This window comes from Halichoeres trimaculatus, unplaced genomic scaffold (assembly GCF_033239565.1).
Source record: "Halichoeres trimaculatus isolate MK-OKI-2021-1 unplaced genomic scaffold, fHalTri1.1 fHalTri1_scaffold_1, whole genome shotgun sequence".
NCBI lineage: Eukaryota > Metazoa > Chordata > Actinopteri > Labriformes > Labridae > Halichoeres > Halichoeres trimaculatus.
Window position 1 is genome coordinate 24,620,474 of NW_027437179.1, and position 12,025 is coordinate 24,632,498.

The following is a 12,025-nucleotide window of genomic DNA, read 5'->3' on the forward strand; positions in this document are numbered from 1 at the left end:
TGAAACACGCTAACTAACAATATCTTGATAGCCATTTTTTAAAATGTATCCTTTCTTTCAGGGGGGCAAACTTTTTCAGGCCTTTATTATCTCACTGATAAAGAGCCCAGTATAATTTCAAAACTTTCAGGCTAAAATCATTGTGACCTGTCAGCTGCATTAAGTGACTCACATAAAAATTGGCTACTACTAATAAATTGGTATTGCTTGTAGTAAATAACACAGCTATCTAAATATAGTAAATGACGATACTGGCACGTATTTCTCTCTCCTTATTTTCTGTTGTATGCGACGCGTCACTATTGGATTTTCAGCCCCCTTAATAAGAAACTGCGCAAGATGGTCATTTTCTTGCAAAAGGGGCCTGCCACTTAATCTAGAAAACTTTTCGTAAATCGATCTACTTACCAATCTCGGTACAAATGTATGGTCTAAAGGTATTTTTCCCCAGCAAAGGCCATTTGTTTCTGCACTATTTTCAGACGCAATACTGACAAGTTCTTCCGCCTGAAGCGCAATAATCAGCTGTGTACTTGGCCTGCAGGCCTCAAGGAGAAAAGTTAACCAGGCTAAAATATAAGTGATTATAACAGCCCCTAATACTTGCGGATGTTGGATGCGGACACACGTGGATACCTTTGCTAGCCGGAGTTCACAGAGCAAACGTCGTCTTCGTGCTCTCAAAGAGAAGGCAGAGTACTCCTATGCTAATTGGATAGCAGATGACATGGTGCAGGTAAACTGCGGCTAATACTCATGAACCAAGGAAACTACTTGATGTCACGAGTGAGACTTGGTAAAAACACTACCTCTGGAACTTTGGGCATCAAAATATACCATCAGTTCAGAAAGGACTGCAGTCTGCTCACCAAGCAGAGCCCACTGCCATACTGAAACTGAGTTTGTTACCAACTTGCTTCGCAGTTCAACCAGAAAAACCAGCTGAATTTTCAAAGTAAGTATCCCGCAGTTTGTTTTATATTTTGCAGTAACGCAACCATAGCCTATATAACAAAATACATGCACTGTCCATGATGCCAGTCATCTGTTTCTTACAGGGACTTTTGAAGCCAGTGTCAGGAGCCATATTGGAAAAACCGACTCAAGAGGCGGGCCTGGAGTCTCCTTACAAAGAGCCACACTGTTTTCCGCCTGTCACTCAGGTAAAATCGAAATGTGCCTCTTATCAGGCAAACTCATGTTCTTGATATTGCCTAAACTGCTCAGTAGATAGAGAAATTGGCTTTTCAAACCCTAGTAATTTTTATTTTATTTCAAACCAGGCTGTAAATATGTTGAGAAATGCTTTGAATACTGACTTTTTTTTTGCTTAGTGTGTGCTTAGTTTTCAATCATTCTGCAGCCAGCCTTATGCAGAATCCTGAAGGAGTGTAGTTTTTAACACATACTTTATTTCTTAAGGTTGGAGGTTGCCACTTGGACCCAATCCATAGATAGCTGATAGAATACATGTGCAGTCTGTGACCCAACTCATGGTCGACATAATGTTTGGATAATCAAAAAAAGATCCACTTTTTTTCAGCTGAAGGGGAACACTGAGCTGAAGTAAACTCTACAGACATTATTGTGTCTGCCAGGTAGTCTTAGGCTTTTGGTATTTGATATAAGATGCTAAAAAAATGAAATGTATTATATTTTAGTGACATATATGACCTTAACAGCTGATTAGTGTGTTTCTATTGAAAGAGCAAATCTGTGATGAGTCTGCAGATAGTCTGTTCTTTATTATATATATGGTACACATTGCTATAAAAAAAACAGTAGTCAATTCTAGTGGTTAAAAAGACACGCCCTACTTTTGCTTCCTTCCAGCTAAAAGCTGTCAAGCCAGCATCCTCTCACCCTCTCCTCTGTAATTTATATTGACATAAAACACACTCTGTGCCATTTTTGCTGCTACTGTTAATTAGAGTGCTTTTTACTGTAGCCATAGCAATACCTGCACAGCCCTACTGCTCTACTGTCAAAGCTGGTACTTTGACAGCATTTATGTCTTTATTAGTGTTTATGTACATTCAACTTCAGCTAAACTCAACTGCTGCACATCACTGCCCAAATGTGTTTGGACTGCAGGTTGTTGTCCTGTATACATTGTAGTCCAGCGTTGTGTTACTTTGTGCACCTGAGTGATGATGATTTTAACTTGGCTCATGTTGAGATGTTACAGACTGTTTACAAATCTCCCTCAGGCTAGCTCAAGATGAAATCCCTGCGTCAAAGCTTTATCATAAAATTAAACATGTTTCCACAAGACTGTAAGTGAAGCATTAAGATTAACACGCACATTTTGATCATCCATTGGAACATGTTCATTTCCCTTGTGTTGTTACGTCTGTATGGCAGAAATGAAGCCGATCCCATGTGGAAGTGATGACAAGTGTGACTGATTTTGTCAGTCACGCATGTTAGGGCGCACACACACTTTGCTGTTTAAATTCATATTATAAGTGAGTAAAAGTTCAGTCACTGTACTCTTAGAGACGGATTGGTGTGAACAGGCAGGCAGACTGAAGTTGAAAGATCTGTGCGAGGCAGATGTGTTGTGAAGCTCTGGATCTTTCGAACCAGCCAACAAAACTGAAACCGTAACCATGCTGCACTAATAAAAGCACATTCCAGCCCCAGAAACTATGTTCTCCTGACACTGCTGCTTCGCTCTGTGTTGGTTCGGGACAATAGAGACAAGATGACTTGTGGTTTAAAGTGCTTCAATTTGCACTTTGCACACAACTTACCACCTCCAAATCTTCTGTTCACATCAAGCATCATGTGACATTGCTCTGTCTTAATCATAACCAGGCTTCAAAACTAAAGAGCCTAAAGGTTAATGAGGAGAGTCAGTGAGCTCCCGCTGGAATCTTAAGGTCAGTGTCATACTGCATCATCCATCTTTGAGTCTGACAGCCAGCTTCTTCCAAATGTTTCCCTGGATGAGAAGTTTCCAGACTACAACTTTAAAAATCATTTCCATTCAAATTTCACCAAAAGACTTTTAGTATGTAAACAAAAAAAAGAAGAGAGTTTTAATAAGGACCAGCTTGCCAGCTCAGCTGAAAAAAAGTGGAGGATCATTTAACAGTATTTCACAGATGTGTAGCCAGAGCTTCGTGTCGGGGGAAAGAAATACATAACATCCTAATACCATCACTAAGCAATTTCTGTCATTATTTGCCAGCGCTTTACTCCAAGTGTAATGTTTTATTCTTTAGTGGCGGGCAGCAAGACCCAAGAAACCAAATGTATCAAAAAAAGATAAGCAGGCAGAAAGTCAAGCCTTTTTAGTGAGTGAAATTAGACCAGAGACAGGCTGCTTTCAATAAACAAGTGAGGATATGATTTTTTTTCCTTTGAGAGCTGCAGAAACTTTTTATTAAAACAAAACGAAATTTCTTTCTCTCAGTCCTTTACATTTTTCAAAACTTGTTATGTAGTTGATGGAATTCACTGACTTGGTATCTTTTTAAAAATTGCCAACCATTTTATTTATCTCGAAGATAGATTCAAAAGGACTACATGATGATTTTGAAATGATGTTTGTACTCTGCTTTCCACTTATCTCTGATTAGACTCCACATCTGGTTCCTCTGCATGTTAAGCTGATCTACATTTAGAGATGTGTGACGAAACAGAGAACATGAGCAATCACTGGGTTTTGAAGTGTTTTGTTTCCTTTCAGCCACATGGATACTGCTGTGTGGGTGGATTTAGTGTTTCCTCTCAATGCACCGTGGTGAAAAGGAACAAATCCTCTTTCGTCCATGTTGTCCAAAGCCCATGCGGAGAGTGTGTTTGTAAACTACTTTGCTCCAGAAAAACTAGGTTCTGACCCTGGCTCTCCTGCTGCAGGTTAACCTCATCAAGAGACAGGAATTCACAGCTCAGGCAGTGCAAGAGTGGAGTCAGCTGAACCTCCATACTCTGTGTTGCCTGCAGCCCTCTCTTCAAATACCACCTGTCCAGGTGAAAAACAGCACAGTGACCTGCTCTCACCTCCATTACAGTAGCCTGGAATTCAGATGAGTGAAAATAGAGAGGTGATGTAGTTGGATTAGAAATGGAACATAAGGTGTTTAGGATGAGAAATGTTTCAGCTGAGTGTATAAAGTCACCGTCTGATCACTCAGTAGCTGCAGGCTCTCACCAGCGGGGAAATGGTTTGATGGGGATAATGGCTGCAGACAGTTGTATTGGTTGTCTCATTTCTGTTCAGAAATGCTTCAGTAAATTAAAATCTGTCAGTCATGAAGTTGGGATTGGAAACATTTGAAAATGAGGAGCAGCTGTTCAAAGTCACAAATCTAAATGGGTTAACTTTAAGTGCTGGCCCTGACAGCAAATTAGAAACAGAAATTTGACCCGATGGAGGAGTGTTAAGAGAAAAAAAATGCCATAATGAACATAATTGCATTTGAGTGAAAATTCATAAATTGGCTTTTACGCTTCACACAGTTGAGCCAAGTTCATGTAGAGTCTCTGTTTCAAGAAAGGATAACTTCACCCCCTGGTCTGAGTTCACTTTACCCACTACACAATAATAGAGAAATGCTTAACACAAAGGGCTCAACTAAGGGCTGAGGTGCAGGGGTAGGGTGGATAATCGATCTGCAAGGCAGGAACTACTCTGTGACATTAACTAGAGGGCTTTCACATTCTTTTAAAATTTCAAAGTAGAAATAGGTCCTGACTGTCAAAGCAGAGAGCCACCAGAGCTTTCTTCAGGCACACTCACTACAGTCAAAGAGTAAACCTCTAATAGTTCAGTGTTAAACTTGTTAAAACATGACATGCAGGGAACTGCACTTTAACTTCATGAAAAGTAATCTTCGACACTTTTTTAAGACGACCAGGACTTTTCCATATATTCAATATAAAGTCACCTTGGAGAAACCTCTTGAGTGTTAACATGTCTCGTATATCCGTAATAAAACCAGAAACAGCTGTCAGGAAGCTCCAAGAGATAGATCTCCTCTTTGTGGTCAGCATATGAAGTTAGCATGACTACATATTTGCGTTCATCTTGCACGCATGACATGGGTATTTAGACAGTTCACATATGGCAAGAAAAAAAGAACAGTAGATTATTGAACATGTAAATGAGTAACAGAAAGGAAAATGTGGCTGAGTAAACCTGTTGCTGATAAGCACAAAGATGGGGGCTAAAAATAGAGCTTTAATCAAATCCTGATTTATTACCCAGAAGAAATGTATCAGGACATTCTTCACATTGTTGGAAAAGGGTTCACTCAGCAAATGTAAAAAGCTTTAATAACTATTATTGTTGTTGAGCTGCTTTTATTCTTCTCAAGCAAGACTTCCAAGTTTTTTTTTAAGGACAATATTAAAAGCTAGAGCATTTATAGCTTCCTGAACATTTAAAACAAAATTTGTAAAACTAAAGCATGTTTAACTACTAATCAAACATAACCTTTTTTGTATATTTAACCATTTGAAAATGAACCTACCCACCTCACACTATTGGACCAGATTTCAACAGGTGAGGTGATTTGTTAATAGATGTTAATCTTCTGGCACAAACCCTGTGCAAACACAGGTTCACATCACGTCTTGTTGTGTTACTGAACTACTTTCCATGTCTAATCTCATAGTCCTACACAAACTTAACACATGGGTAAAAAAAATGTCTTACCACAAATAAACATTTGAGAATAAAACATGTTTTAACATTTATCAACAGAACCATAAACTAATGAGTTCTCACTTTTGCATTATTAAAGTTAATTTGACTCCAAACCAAAACATGCCTTCAGGCTTTTTTCTTTACTTTTTCTTTTTTTTTTTAGTTTTTTTTTGTGTGTGTGTGTGTGTGTTTTTCAGCGCACTACTAAGATATCTAGTAATGCTCTTTCCTTGAACGAAATGTCTCACAGATCAGTACTTAAACCCTGGCTGGCTTCAGCTCATTTATGATTACAACTTGATGTTCACAGCTCTTTGACCCTTTTGACTATCAATGGAAACAGCGTGAGGCTCAGACTGAAGCTGCAGCTGATGTTAATACACTTTCTAAAAACAGAGCTCTAACATGTCTGAACAGACTCACAATGGCACATGGCACTGTCTTTGATGATTCACCAGTTTGGCTCAGTTCATTTCCTCAGTAATAGCAGTGGAGGGCAGAGTACTGTTATTGGCTGGAAGATCTGACAGGTTTTCAATGATTTACAGGCAAAACCTCACAATTAAAAAAATGTGAGGGATCTTTTTTATATCCTAAAATAAATAGATGGTGATGAACACTGTTTGGTGCACCATCATTTTCTTTTGTGTCTAAGCCTCTGGTGTCCATTTGAAAAAGAAATTCAACAACATCATCAGTAAATCTATAAAACTTTTATAAATTGAAAAAAAGAAAAGTTTTCATGAAAATCTGAAATGATTTTATTAGGTTTGACAAACCCTCACATTCAGGTGTGTTCCTGTTTTACCAAAGATTTCTCTTTTAGAGATAATACCCCTCTCAAGCTGTCCCATAACTCTCCCTGTAACAACAGGGCTTCGTTGATTGAAAGTCTGTATTGACCTTTAAATACCTCTATGACTGACACTGAGAGCTTTTTTTTCTGAGCTACACAACAGCTCCACTATTTGAGTCTGTGTCTTTCTGGTTGACTGCTCACACGGTTGATTGATAGCCCCACATTTTTTTTCTTTGTCCAATCAGATCACACTTCTTTTCTGTGGTTATTTTAAAATGACTTCACCCATTTGTTTGAGTGACTGACTTCAGGTTGGTTTAGTTTTTCAAAGAAGTCTAAGAAATTGTGTCCCATGTTGGGCCGTATTAGACTTAGATTGTATAGAACATTGACATAGTCTCCCCGTCATCCATCTGTTTCTGAAACGAAAAATGAAGCAAATCTGTAATTGAGGCCATATTGGAAGTGGCGAATGCAAGGGCTTTGCATGCAGTTATAAGGGTTCCCGTCAGTCACGCGACAGTGTGTGCTGATAGTAAACTTAGCAATTTAGACAGGAGACTTTTTTGAACCAGGCTGTAAATAAGTTAATTCCTGCTTTGAAAACAGCTTTTTTTGGCTTGGTATGTATGTGACTTCTGGTACTTCTGGAGCCAGCCTCAAGCAGACACTCGATAAACAGCGGATTTTAGCACTTCTGTGTTGTCTCATATTCTTAAGCCGCATTTCCACCAAGCAGTCCAGTACGGTTTGGGACGGTTTGGTACAGTTAAGCCTGATCCCGTTTGCGTTTCCACAGCAAACTGTACCCTCTCGTGGTAGGCGGCGTGTAAGCTGGATGCCGGAAGCCGCAGCTGTTAAACAATAGTGTGACGCCGTAGCAGCTTACCCCGCTATTAAATCCAGCAAAGAAGAAAAACGCGACATAGGGTGCATCTCAAAGCTCCAAAGTTCCATCCTTCCTTCCTCCACATGCGTCGTTCACTTGCGTCTTAATCCCTCCCACCAGAGATGCATGGGGGAGACGCGAGGAAATGAAGAGAGGAGAGAGGATGGAGGAGATTTGTTTTTAGAGCAATGGGACATCCTCTCCTCTGGAGTGTCACATGAAGCGATGTGTTTCAGTGATGACGGCATCAGCTGATCACCTCTGGATCATCTGTCAGTCAGCTCTAACAGCTGTTTGTGCGTCTGGGCATGTGCGCTGTAATAACTCTGATCAAACAGAAACAGTAACAGAGCTTTGTCTGTTCCTTTAACCTGTTAAACAAACACGTTGCCATGGAGAAAACCTGCTCTCTGTTTATTCTGTGTGCTATTTAGAAGCTCATGGGTCACTTTTCCGGTAAAATGTGTAATTGTGAGACTATTTATGAACTATTTAGCCTTTATCTAGAGCCTATCTGATCGTGAACTCTGTGAAGTTTATTAATATAACCCACCTTATTGTGTCTCAGGAAGATATTATTTATCAGTCAGTTTTCTGTATTAATCCTCTGTTATATTGATTTGATGATGATTGTGTTCAGTGTTTTGTGCTTTAAACTCACAGCGAACACTTAATCACCAGATTTATGATCAGTTTCTGAACGATCCTCTGTGCCTGTCCTCGTCTTTTCTCTCATTAAACTCCGTCGTGTTTTTGTGAGGTTTCATGTAAAGTCTGAGCCGCTGCAGCGTCCAATCAGAGAGTGATATTCCATATGGGGGCGTGTCGGTTAGTGAACAAACGCCCGCAAAGCCAGCTCTCGTGTCTCCTCCATCCTCTCTCCTCTCTCCTCTGAGCGCAATTATCGCTTTGGGACAGTCTTCAAAATGGCGACTGGGAAAGTACTTCCCGTGTCGTGGAGGAGATAGGATGGAGGAAGCACGTAGTTAACGCATTGAGATGCACCCATAGTAAACAAAGAGCACAGACGGAAGACATGCAGCATTTTGTCCTTTCTGTGGTTGGCATGTAGCTTTCTGTTACAAAGTGCAATCAAGCTTTGTTTCAGAGAAGTCTGTGTGCCCATAGATATATATAAAGGCTAGATAGCTTACAGACGCTGTAAGCCAATGAGGGCTGACGTCGCTACGCGGCGGCCATCTTACCTAGGGGCTGCTGGCTCACTGATAACATTAATGCCTATGGAGCATGTACTATTGAATTAACTATAACTTGCTCAATTTTCATCCGATTTTTAAACGGTTTGATTTGTTTTAAACGTCAGAGATGTAGTTATGCCACTGCATATTTACGGATGATTATAACCATGAACTTTCATATTAAATTAAAAAAGTAGATCGTAGAGCATTACCTGCCATGGCTGTACACATACACACAGTGAAATTAAACGTCAGTGTTTATGTTAAACATTTAATAGTTTGATATTTTATATTTCTAATTAATACATTTATTAAATATAAAGGGGTAAGTTGACCCACATGATATTTTAAACTTAAACTGAAGAAATAATGTATGGACATTATATGTGATTCATATTGGTTCAATTTACCCCAAGGCTTTTGGTTCATCTTGCCCCATGACCATCATTTTGATAAAACCTAATTCATTTAATGATTCAGAATGATCTTTTGCTAAATGATTCACATAGTTCTATACGTTGAATATCACTAACATGCTTAATGTATAACTTTAGACCTGGGTCTATCTGCTTTAGCCTCAAAATAATCATACCACAAAAGTCAAAGAATTCCACAGCCAGTTGGAAATAATGTTTGTGTTCTTATTCTCGGGTCTCCTGACAACTCGTGTAAAGTTTTAAAGATCAAGAGGATGGTTCATTCATCTTACCTGTTCTCCCCTACATATATTTTATTATACATTTTAAATAAACACATTTAGTAACATGAAATCAAGGTTTCTTTTATTAACAGGTGTGCACAATTACAAAACAATTCAACTGTTTTTCTTTGCCCTCCTCTCCCTCGCCAAGGCATTGCTCTTCTCCCGCTGCAGTTTCCACACTATTGCCAAGGCTGCATCGAGTTTGGTCTTTATACCCTTGGGGCAGGAAGGCAATGCATACAGGTGGTCAGGGGCCTTCCTCTTCAGGCTCCTTCTCCTCTCTCCAGTAGCTGTCTGAGGTTTTGGAAAAATATAATAATAATAATGAGGACAGTAATAACAGTAACTTTTTAACAATTTATGTTCACCTGTCAGTGCTGTGTTCAGTACTAAGTTATGTTCTTTAAATCTACAAAATAAAACCCAAATCAGTGTTCTTTTAATACATTGATTTAAATAGATTGTCTTGGCTAAAGGCGAAGTTAATTTTTGGGTCTCTCGACAAAAATGTCAGTTTTGATTGTATAGGTTTCCTACACCTTGTTGTAGTTTGCACATGTTTATTCATAAAAGTGTATGAGTGACATAAGCAAGTGACAGCCTGTGGTTCTCAATCCTTTTACACATATTACCACCTTCTAGAGGCAGCAGTGCTTCTTGTTGCTACCGGCTAAAATATACAGTTACATATTAAAATGTCCTTAATGCACAACACTTAATGTATTCCTAAACTTGCAAAAATCATGACAACACGTATAGCACATATTCTTGTTGGCAATTGATACACATACCCTTTGGAGATGAGCAGGGAAGTTGAAAATGGCTGGCACAACAACAGCCTTAAGCCGGACAGTCTGCCCTGTCCTGTCAAAATCCTCACTCCTGAAATGTTTGCTGCACAGTTTGCAGTTTTTTCATGCAACAAAACCGTTCCTTCTTAGAGCAAGTTCCCATTGTCTCCTCTTCTCTGCATTTTGGGGAAACCTTAAAAACATGAGAAGATACCAAGATATATAAATTATTGACAACATTTTACACCCTTCTTACCTTTAACATTAATGGTAAGAACAAAAATACAGAGCTAAATTATGAAATTGTTGGGGTAATTCGTGTAGCCTATGCTTGAATGCCATTATGAAACCTTAAATAATAGTAACATCTTAAAAGAAATGTGAAAAAGAAATATTCAATGATTATTATGTAAACAAATGGTAGAAACATTTCTAAAACGTCAGGGTCAAATAACTTGTATTATACAAGTACAAATCCACTAAGTTAGCAACAATTATCCTAAATATGTCCCTCAAGTAATTTCTTGTGAAAGGTGATTCTACGGGCTCTGGTTTTGAAGGAACATTCGTTTGAGCATCCATATGCTGCACAAAAGTGTGCCATCTTGTACTGTAGGGGGGTATTTTTGCAAACAGAAAGCCAGCCAGTTACTGTATCACAATGAATCTAAATCTAGGATATATTTCACTAATGAAACAGCTTGTCATGTTAAAATAACATAATTAACATTAACATAACCATGTTAAAACGAATGAGTAATTATGCCTTTCCCACGTGTATAGAATTAAGTCAGGTTACTTTGTGATAGTCCAAGTGGCTCACACGTCCCATTTACAACCTCGTTTCTTTGCTAGCTAATACCCAACTGCATCCACACAAATTGTCATTAAGACAAAATATGTTGTTGTCAATAAATTATTATTGGTCTCACAGAAACCCGTATAATAATTGAAACTCACAGATTGCAGCCCTGGTAATAGCTGTAACAAACACACAACTGTGCAGCGATTTTCGAAAAGAAAACGGCAATTTCAACAGGTCTGCACGGCTTGAATCATAGCCACGCGTAAAAGGTTTTTAATAAACCAAACCGTTTGCAAATCTGTCAAGAATTCAGCAAGTTAAGTGTATTTTGTTTGTGTAAATCGCTCACCTTCCATCCACTACTGTAGAGCGCTCCGGAGAAGTCCCCCTAGGTAAGATGGCCGACCAGTGACGACGCCGGCGAAAGTCCCATGAGCCATCTAGCCTTTATATATATCTATGTGTGTGCCGCCAGGAGAATTGCAGCCGCTGTCGGAGTAAGTGATGATTCTTTTGACCAATCAATAGTCTGCAGTGTGTTGCTCCACCTTCCGGATGGGTTCAGTCTGGCACCCATACGGAAGGGTCCTAAAAAAGTAGGCCGGCTCGTCTCTGTTTGGTGGAAACGCAGCTTTAGACTGGTGGTTGCCGCTTGACTTTATCTCCATGACAGTTTCAGTGAAATTTATGTGCTCTTCATTGTGCTCTGTGTATCTGGCTTCACTTCAGGTACATTCAAATACAAATGCAGATTTCACATTAAAAAGCGTGGTTTAATGTTTAGGTCAATAAATAAAAAAAAGTTTTACTCTTTTTTTTAAGAAACACTAAATACAACAATGCATAGCGGAAAAAAAGAACTCTAACTTGACTTTTCCAGTTTCAGCACTAGAGTGTTGCTAACTTAAAGTACAGTATACATTACATTTAAATATCATAAACTAAAGGGCCATTCTTCATAATGACAGAATTATTTTACTGTTTTTAATGAATGCTTTTCTGACATCAATATGAAAATCTATAATGAGCAGATGGAAGAAACACCAGGAACTGGAAAATAAATGCACCAGCCTGTACAGCTGTGGCTCATCAGCTGATACATTAGATATAATAGTGCTTGGGAATATGATCACTCACACCACAACACACATTCTGGTGTAATCCCTGAGTGTGAAGACAA

At 39.0% G+C, this 12,025-nt stretch overlaps 1 long non-coding RNA gene across 1 annotated transcript; it reads right to left on the reverse strand.

The window, feature by feature from the left end:
- Positions 1 to 9,362: 9,362 nt before the first annotated feature.
- On the reverse strand, positions 9,363 to 11,307 carry LOC141798812 (uncharacterized). The gene is made up of 3 exons (XR_012599193.1): positions 11,195 to 11,307; positions 10,041 to 10,233; positions 9,363 to 9,543 (listed from the first exon to the last, which is right to left on the reverse strand). It is a non-coding gene; the product is annotated as an uncharacterized LOC141798812 (long non-coding RNA).
- Positions 11,308 to 12,025: the final 718 nt, after the last annotated feature.